The sequence below is a fragment of the Schistocerca gregaria genome, chromosome 6, assembly GCF_023897955.1.
Source record: "Schistocerca gregaria isolate iqSchGreg1 chromosome 6, iqSchGreg1.2, whole genome shotgun sequence".
NCBI classification, from domain to species: Eukaryota; Metazoa; Arthropoda; class Insecta; order Orthoptera; family Acrididae; genus Schistocerca; species Schistocerca gregaria.
Genome location: NC_064925.1, coordinates 430,602,131 through 430,611,579, shown reverse-complemented (window position 1 = coordinate 430,611,579; position 9,449 = coordinate 430,602,131).

Genomic DNA, 9,449 nt, shown 5'->3' with positions numbered 1-9,449 from the left:
ATTTTTGAAAGCGTGGTGCCAACGGAAACATGCTGCACGACGAGATGTTGCTGACCCTCATCAGTTCTCTTCAAATCGTTGTAGGTTTTGGTAGCGTATAGTTTTTTTTTTTTTTGCGTCGGTCTTCTGACTGGTTCGATGCGGCCCGCCATGAATTCCTCTCCAGTGCTAATCTCTTCATCTCAGAGTAGCAACCTACGTCCTCAATTATTTGCTGGATGTATTCCAATCTCTGTCTTCCTTTACATTTTTTGCCCTCTACTGTTCCCTTTAGTAGCATGGAAATCATTCCCTCATGTCTTAACAGATGTCCTATCATCCTGTCCCTTCTCCTTATCAGTGTTTTCCACATATTCCTTTTTGGTGCCAGGAGCTCGATAACAGCATTAACAGCAAGTGGCCTGGCATTGTTGTGATGAAACCTCTATTGTCCAATGAGGCTCCTTTGCGTTTTGGGGATGAGATCCTTTACCAATTGCTTTGGGACCTTCTTATAATAATCTGCAGTGACTCTAGTATGCCATGGAACTGTGAGTATTACTTGGAGCGAGACCCATGGGACATTCTGTTTTGGAAAACGTTAGGGAATTCAATATTCTGGACCCCATAGCGTCAAGAGTGTGCTCAGAACTTCACATTTCAGGCATTACCTCTCACTACAGATAATGAAATGGCTGACAGCCTTCACTTAGTGACCGAGAGCAGTGGCGTTTTCATAAACGTGTCAGTGCTAATAGACAAGCAACACTGAGTGATATAATCGCAGAAATCAGTGTGGGACGTACAATTAACGCATCTGTTACGTCATTGTGGTGAAATTTTGCGTTAATGGGCTATGGCAGCAGACTACAAAGACGAGTGCCTTTGCTAACAGCACGACATTGCCTGAAGCTCCTCTCCTTGGCTCGTGACCATATCGGATGGGGTGTCGACAACTGGAGAACCGTGGTTCTGATTAGATGATTTCCGATTTCAGTTGTTAATAATAGCTGATGGTGGGATTCGAAAGTGGTGCAGACCCCAGGAAGCCATTGACCCTAGTTTTCAACAAGGCAGTGTGGAAGCTGGTGGCGACTCCGTAATGGTTTGTGGGGGTTGAAGGGACCAGACTACAAAGGCCATCGGTCCACTCTGTAATGGTGTGGGCTATGTTTACATGGAAGGGACTGGATCCTCTGGATCTTTGGCCACTTGGATACCATTTGCAGCCATTCATGTACGACATGTTCTCAAACAACGATAGTATTTTTATGGATGCCAATGTGCCTCGTCACACGGCCACAGTTGTATGCGACTGGTCTAAAGAACATTCAGGATAATTCGAGATTATGATATGGCCATTTTTTTGCCTGATAGGAATGTCATTGAACATTTATGGGACATAATAGTGTGGTCAGTTAGTGCACAAAGTCCTGCATTGGCAATACTTTCGCGATTATGGACGGCTGTAGTGGGAGCATGGCTCAACATGTCTTCAGGGGACTTCCAACGGGTTTTTGTGTCCATGGTATGTCTAGTTGTTGCAATACATCAGGAAAAATGAGATCCCACACGATATGAGGAGGTATCCCATGACTTTTGTCACCTCAGTGGATTGTTCGCTCGGACGTGCAGGATTGCAAGCCATGCATTTAGAACCTACTACTGTTCAAATAGATTTTCTCTACAATAAGCCTGATTATAATTATTGTTTTAGTTGCTATTCGCAAGAACCTTTTTGTAGTTTGATAAATATGTCCCGGTCTTCTGTGCATCTGATCTGCAAAAAGCGATTACGTGCCTAAAGGCTGAATACACCTGAGTACGGCACACAACTCTAGAGTAATTTCTGTTACATGTTGACGCACGAATCGACGATATGACGTGTTTATAGGTTATGCAGGGTGGTCAGAAACAGTCTGACAAGCTCCTAAAGGTCATAGAGGGAGATAATTGTTAAGAAAAAAATTTGATACGTTGCTCTGTTTCCAAGTTAATTAGCACTGAATTTAGACATTCAGGCGGTTGGCGCACAAATCCAAGTGGTCCGCCAGATACAGTTAGCGTCAGTTGTTGTCATAGCGTCGACGAAAGCGCACGAGACCGCTCAGCCTGTGGTTCAGATTCGATTCTAAATGCTGCATGTCCATTTTTTGTATCACTGTCTAGTTCGGTTTTAGGAAATCAAACAAAGAGTACGTATGGTGGCACTGTCTCTGGTCGGTTGCTTGAATTTGCGTGCGAAATGGTCTGACTGAGTAATTGCAACGCTAATTCACTCGGAAACACATCAGCATATCGAATTATTGTCTTCATTATTTCTCAGCTCAACTAACCCTGCAACATCCTTATAAGCTTTTGAGACTGTTTCTGGCGGTCCTCCATATTATGGCGCTTGCCTTGAGTGAGGCCCAGTTTTAGCAAGACAGCCATAAATCCATCCCTAACACCCCTTCAAAAATGTAGCCCTAAAATCTTAAGATCTACTGCGTTTTCCTTCCCCTCATTGGACTGACAGAAATGAACACCTTGACCGAAAAATTCCGAATTGATACTCCACTATTCCCGTATCTGTGGCATATGTTGATTAAAATTTCGTCCTCAAGCGAGCTTTTCTACTGTATAGTAAAAATGAGATTCCTACAGATGAAGAATGACGCGAGTACTTGATGGCTATTGGATCTGCCTAACATTACTGGAACTTTTAGGTGGAGAATGTAACACAGCATGTCGAGAAGACATGCATATGCAGGTTAGCGTTATTCTCAGACTTTGAGAAACATAGAATCATTGGCGAGAAGGATATGGAAGCACCATACAGACAAATCGCTCAGACAGTTGGCTGTAGTGCTGTGACTGCAGAACGAGTGGTGAAAAGTTGGGCTCAGGGTAACAGCGTGGCAAGAAGAGTAGGCATGGGCGCAGAAGATCGTAGCATTGTTCGGGTGTTCCGACGAATAAGCGGATGATATTAGTTGAAAATTTGGGTGGTCGTTACAGAGAGAGTGGCACCACAAACCGTCACCAACAGATTTCCGGAATCGGGTCTCCGATCTTGAGTTGCCATACGTCACTTACCACTTACACTAAGCCATACACAACACATACTTGGATGGTACAGAACCAACTGGGACGCTGAGTGGCACTCTGTTCTGTTCAGTGGTGAGTATCACTTCAGCTTGTGGTAGGGGAGAGTGCTGTACATTTGTACACTTTTCATACTTTCGTAATAGAAGTTCAATATATTTTCTTATTCCATTTTTAAATGATTGCGTTCACTTTTTGTGTGCTGGAAACTTTCCCTGGAATTACAAAAATTACTCCAGAAAATTAAAGTTTTTCCTAACGCGAAAACATGTTACAAAGCACAACACTATAATGGACAAGAAACAAATATTCTATTTAAATTTAAAATCGCTGCAGAGGAGAAAATCTTGTCAATACGTATTTGTATTGTGTGTGTATTGAACTGGGGACATAGAAGCGACGAAGAGGCTTCGTCCCGCTGTAGCCCCCTGTGGTTCACAATCCCACAACAGGCCACAACAGTCCACCCACCCCACCGACGCCCCACACCGAACCCAGGGTTACTGTGCAGTTCGGCCTCCAGTGCACCCCCCCCCCCCCGCCCCCCCTCCCCCACCCATCCTCCGGGAACATCTCATACCAGATGAGTGTAACCCCAAGTGTTTGCGTGGTAGAATAAATTGGTGTACACAGTGTTTGCGCGGCAATCGCAGACATAGTGTAACTGAGGCAGAACAAGAGGAAGCAGCGCGCATTTCCCAAGGCAGATGGAAAACCGCCTTAAGGGGACCACACCATGCTTCAGGTCGAAAAAAATCGATTTTCGGTTTTCATCATATGTCGATAGATTAAGGTTTTATTTAAGTACTCTGAAAAGGATTTTCGAGCATTTTCCCATCACGTGTGCTTATGTGCCACGCCCACTTTTCTGTCTCCAACTTTTCTGCATATATTTTGTGTTGTTGTGTCGTCTTCATCATCATCATTCATTACGGTCGCCGGCCTTGGTGGTCTAGCGGTTCTAGGCGCTCAGTCCGGAGCCGTGCGACTGCTACGGTCGCAGGTTCGAATCTTGCCTCGGGCATGGATGTGTGTGATGTTCTTAGGTTAGTTCGGTTTAAGTAGTTCTAAGTTCTAGGGGACTGATGACCACAGATGTTAAGTCCCATAGTGCTCAGAGCCATTTGAACCATTACGGTCGGAGGAAGGCAACGGCAAGCCACATCCTCTAGGACCTTGCCTAGTAAGGTGGCGCGGGTCTCCTGCGTCGCTCCCCTACGCTCTGTAAAGAAGTATGTGACTCATCATCATCATCATCATTATCATCCCCTACATTGCACGTTAGGATTTTTTTTTACTCCCGAGTGTGTTGGCTTTGCTTGGAATGCAACGGTCGGTATTCTTTTGTTTCTGCTGTTTGTAAGCAACACGCTTCCAAACACGCGGCTAGTTTTGTCCAAGTGTGATTGCGAGTAGTTGTTATAGAAAACTTGCAGATATACTATGGGCAGGCTTTTAGGAGAATCACAGAAAATCTGGAGGCAATGAAGAGAGATGTTTGGGCCATATTCTTCCGTAGGTCCTGTGCTGATGATGAGCCATGTCATGGATTGTGTCCATCAGAAGGAAATTTGTGGTGCAAGTACATATTTAATCGTCTATCTGTTTCATTACTAATCTAGCAATGCTAATGATCGGTGACACCAAATAAAGCAGAAACAGTATCAATATCCAGTTACAAATTAAATGCGTTTTGAAACAGAAACTGTTGGAAAATAACACAAATTTTCATTTTCATAACAGGTAAAATTGTTAAGGCATTAGACAAAGTCGTTTCAATTTATATTCAACTGGGGCTGCTCTGTAGTATATGTTTTTTAACGGCTTTGCAACTAAGTTTGCTTGCTTTTATTATACAATAGGCCAATTTCGGATGAACTGCCACATCAGGTTATGTCTGATGAGTTTGACATCCATGCGATATTGATGGTACTGTTGCTCTCTATTCACTTGTTAGTTACGTTCCGTTGGTGTTATTGTAGTACTGATGGTTTGTATTACCTTATCTGACTTATTGCTGTTTGTAGTTGTCAGATTATGTTTTTTATATCAGTATTTTCACGACAGCTTGTTTGACAGTTGCTTTTAGAACTCAGCAGCGTTTTTGTATCCGTTACGAAACTATATGATGTTGAACAGCCAGAGGTAGTTCATTGCAACGTATTTCATGGTATTTATGAGGCTTCCCTACAAAAATAAAAAAAGTAGAAAGAAAGAAAGCGAGTCTTGACCTGTAACATTTATAGGGAGTTGTGCAACACTGCAACAATACCACGCACCGCCACTGGTCCTGGGAACGCACCGTGAAGCGATTTATGTGCAGTAATGTCTGTTGACTCCAAAGGAAGCAGTTTAAATTTGTAGATGATTACAGGCAAAAGTAGCATGGAATGCCACTCCTGAAGATTATTTGAATAAAAATTTCAGATTCGATGTACTAAGCGTCAAGTATTACACGAAAAGTCTCCGCTTATATTACCGTAGAGAATAAGATACCGTTAAGATTCGAAGTAGGAAAACAGAGAAGAATAAGCAGGAAATTTACGAAAAGTGTACACGAAAACTGTGGACGAATATTCATGCTATGGCGACTTGCAGCACGACTGTGGAGCCTGACATCTGAAGAAAAGAAATGGTGGGGTATAAGTAGCTGATCAACAAACTACTTCAAACAGAAATAAAGGCATTGATATGCCAAAAATACAAAAGGGAAGAGACAGCCTCCATTCTAGTGGTTTTTGGCATCAATAAAATTCCCAGATTTGTCTAGTCCCTGGGTGTTAACCTACATAAACGTTCATGATTAAAGTTGTGTAAACAATTGGAAGTTATTTAACTTTCACAACGACTAAGAACCTCCCGTAACTGGGGCTAGGTTCAAAAATGGTTCAAATGGCTCTGAGCACTATGGGACTTAACATCTGAGGTCATCAGTCCCCTAGAACTTAGAACTACTGAAACCTAACTAACCTACACATCCATACCGAAGCAGGATTCGAACCTGCGACCGTAGCGATCGCGCGGTTCCAGACTGAAGCGCCTAGAACCGCTCGGTCACTCCGGCCGGCTCCGTAAGTATTCCCCAGTTTCAGGAATAATCACTTAAATGCTTTGTTTCGAAATCCGAAACAAATAGTTCAAACTGGTACATAAGTCGCCAGTTACTAAGGAAATGTTATTTCCAGCCTTATAGCTGCAGTTTTCCAAGCAGAAAATCTAAAATTTCCCTGTGACCTCCATCTGAAATCTGAACACAAAACACTGTCCTGTCTTTGCATTTCTCGTACCTCTCTTATTTCAATACTTCTTTACCTACAGTCTTTTTTAGTATGTCGCCTTTTCATCACAATACACGCACCACAAGCTCCCATGCAAAGAAAGGGATCCATAGCAGGCTGCTCGCGCAATAAGGCAACGTGTGGACATGAGAACGTCCATGCGTACATGCATTATTCCCACAAATTTTTGTGCCTGCCCTTTTATTCCCGTGCATCTGCTATTGTGCACGAGGGACGGGACATTGTGTGGACATACCTCAATAGAACAGTTCGTGGTGAAAGGCGTGGGGGAGCAAGTGCGTTTGTTAGCTAGTGAGAGATGCAAGTTGGAACACGGACAAACAATTCGATGTCTAATGTTTGTGAAAGTGTATTTGTTAGTGTATGTAGAAAGTTATATACACGAACGACTTCCTCGACATGTGCAGAGTACCTGCCACGCAGTGAACACCAGAGGGAATGTGGCTACTCCCAAGCTCCCTTCATTCTTCACTGCTAAGCCAACTGCGCGAATTACTGTCTGTTCGCACCAGCATTGCTCTTGCACAGCAGCTCACTAAAATTTTTGATAATTTAAATTCACGTAATTTATTACTAAGATGGTTCAGAAACTTGTAAAGGTAACATATGCAACCTTCACGATTCTCTGAGGAAGGCCCACAAGGATGGAATGTTATCTTTCAGCAAAGCGTATTTTCACCCATTTTGTGTGATTTCTCTTTGGAGAAATATTTGAGTACAAAGCGCCGGCAGATGCCACAGTTTTCCTCCTACCATAGTACAATACTGGTTTCCTCTCCACGATAAAATCCAAAAATGTACAACAATGAAATAATGTGTAAAAACGCCGCACCGTACAATGTACTTTCGGCAGGACACAGCCACAGCTAACGAACTCCCACATCGCACCGAGCCGCAAAATTATTAAACTTTCTATTGTCGGCGAAACAGTCGTGCATACTGAATACAGTGGCTTTTAGGGGTGTTTGCGCACCGCCATAATTACCTATCCCCTTTGAGTATAAGAGGTGTGAACAAAAAGTAACGGGAATTTTTCAGTTTCGTTGAATTTACAATCTGATTTTCAAATTTTTCTTATCTTGTTGCCACACTTGTTCCTGACGCATGTTTGCATTTTCAGCTGTGTTGAATATTTAGTTTATTGTTGACAGTCGAAAAAGTTATACACGTTTTCGAGTGCTGGGTGATTTTTACTACAGAAAAAGATGGACCAAAGAATTTGCATTAATTTTTGCTTGAAAAATGGAATGAAGCGAAGTACCGCATTCGAAACGTTGCTGTGGTTTTTGGCGAATATACTATTAGTAAGGCGAGGGTTTATGGGTGGTATAAACGTTTCAAAGTTGGTCGAGAGGACGTTGAAGGCGACGTCCGCCCTAGCATATCAATTAATGATGACAGTATGGAAGAAGTAAAGAAAATGGTTCCGGGAATTCGCCGAATCACCATCAATGAGATTGCTGATAACTTGGGAACATCCTTTGGCTCACGCCAAACAATTTTTAGGATGTTTTCGACGCAAAACGTGTAGCGGCGAAGTTTATTCCGAAACTGTTGAATTTCGACCAAAAATGGCGCCGCGTAGACATTGCTCAGAAATTGCTCAATAAAGTCGACAACGATGTAGAACTTCTAAAGGAGGTTAAAACAGGTGCCGAAACATGGGTTGTACAGATATGATGTCGAAATCAAGGCCCATACGAGCCAAGATCGAAAAAAAGAAGAATCGACAAGTTCGATCACGTGTGAAAGTGGCTCTCATTGTTTCCTTCTATTGTAATGGGATAGTTCTTCATAAGTTCCTGCCTTATGGTCGTTCGGTGAATAAGGAATAATAGCTGGAAGTTATGCGGCGTTTGCTTGCAGTAATCCGAAGAAAACGACCTGAACTGTGGCAAAGTCACTCGTGGAAACTGCATCGAGATTATGCTCCCACTCACACCTCAATGTTTGTACGTGACTTTTTTTTGCAAAAAAAAGTTACGTTGCCTCAGTCGTCGTATTCGTCGAACATGGCCACCTGCGACTTCTTTCTATTCCCAACACTGAGGAGAACCATGAAAGGACGTTTCGCCACCAATAAAAGCTAAAAACACAATCGCTGAAGGAGCTGAACACCATAACGAAAAATGATTTCCAGAAGTGCTACCAAAACTGGCAAAAGTGGTCCTTGTTCCGGCGCCCGCCCGGCTAGCTCAGTCGATAGAGTATGAAACTCTTAATCTCAGGGTCAAGGGTCCAGGCCCCACGTTGGGAACCACCACTTTAGCCACAGTGTAAAAGAATTAGGTCCTGCGACTCTGCCATGCCATTCGTAAAACAGCTACACTGTGCGCCAGAATGCCCAATAGATGTGCTGTCTAGAGGCTCCCGAACAGGGACCCTGAGGTTAAGAGTCTCATGCTCTATCGACTGAGCTAGCCAGGCTGGACCCACGACGGGCCCACCAACACTTTAGCCGCAGTGCTAATGAATTAGGTCCTGCGACTCTGCTATGCCGTTTATTTTTACGTTGAACCAAATGATGAAATTTTATTTTTGTGTGCGGCGCTGAATACAAAGCCCATGATTCTAGTGATGTGCAATAGTCTAGTCGAGGTCAGTGACCTCCTCGTTGCTAGCAATACTAAACACATATGAGAGGAACACACACTAGGGAAATAGAGATAAAAAAACATGGAATAATTAACAAACAAAAGGTATCAAAACCAAGGAGGTACTCAAGGTACACTCTGCAACACACCGTCAGGTGGCTTGCGGAATATGGATGTAGATGTAGAAGGAATAAATGATCTGCACATCCCGCGAATAAACCCAGCGCCTCTGGCAGCGCGTGTCGGGCGTGGCCGGCACTTGGATGGGTGACCATCCGGGCCGCCATGCACTGTTGCCACTTTTCGGGGTGCGCTCAGCCTCGTGATGCCAACTGAGGAGATACTCAACCGAATAGTAGCGGCTCCAGTGAAAGAAAACCACCATAACGACCGGGAGAGCGGTGTGCTGATCACACGCCCCTCCTATCCGCATCCTAATCTGAGGATGACACGGCGGTCGGATGGTCCCGATGGGCCGCTTGTAGCCTGG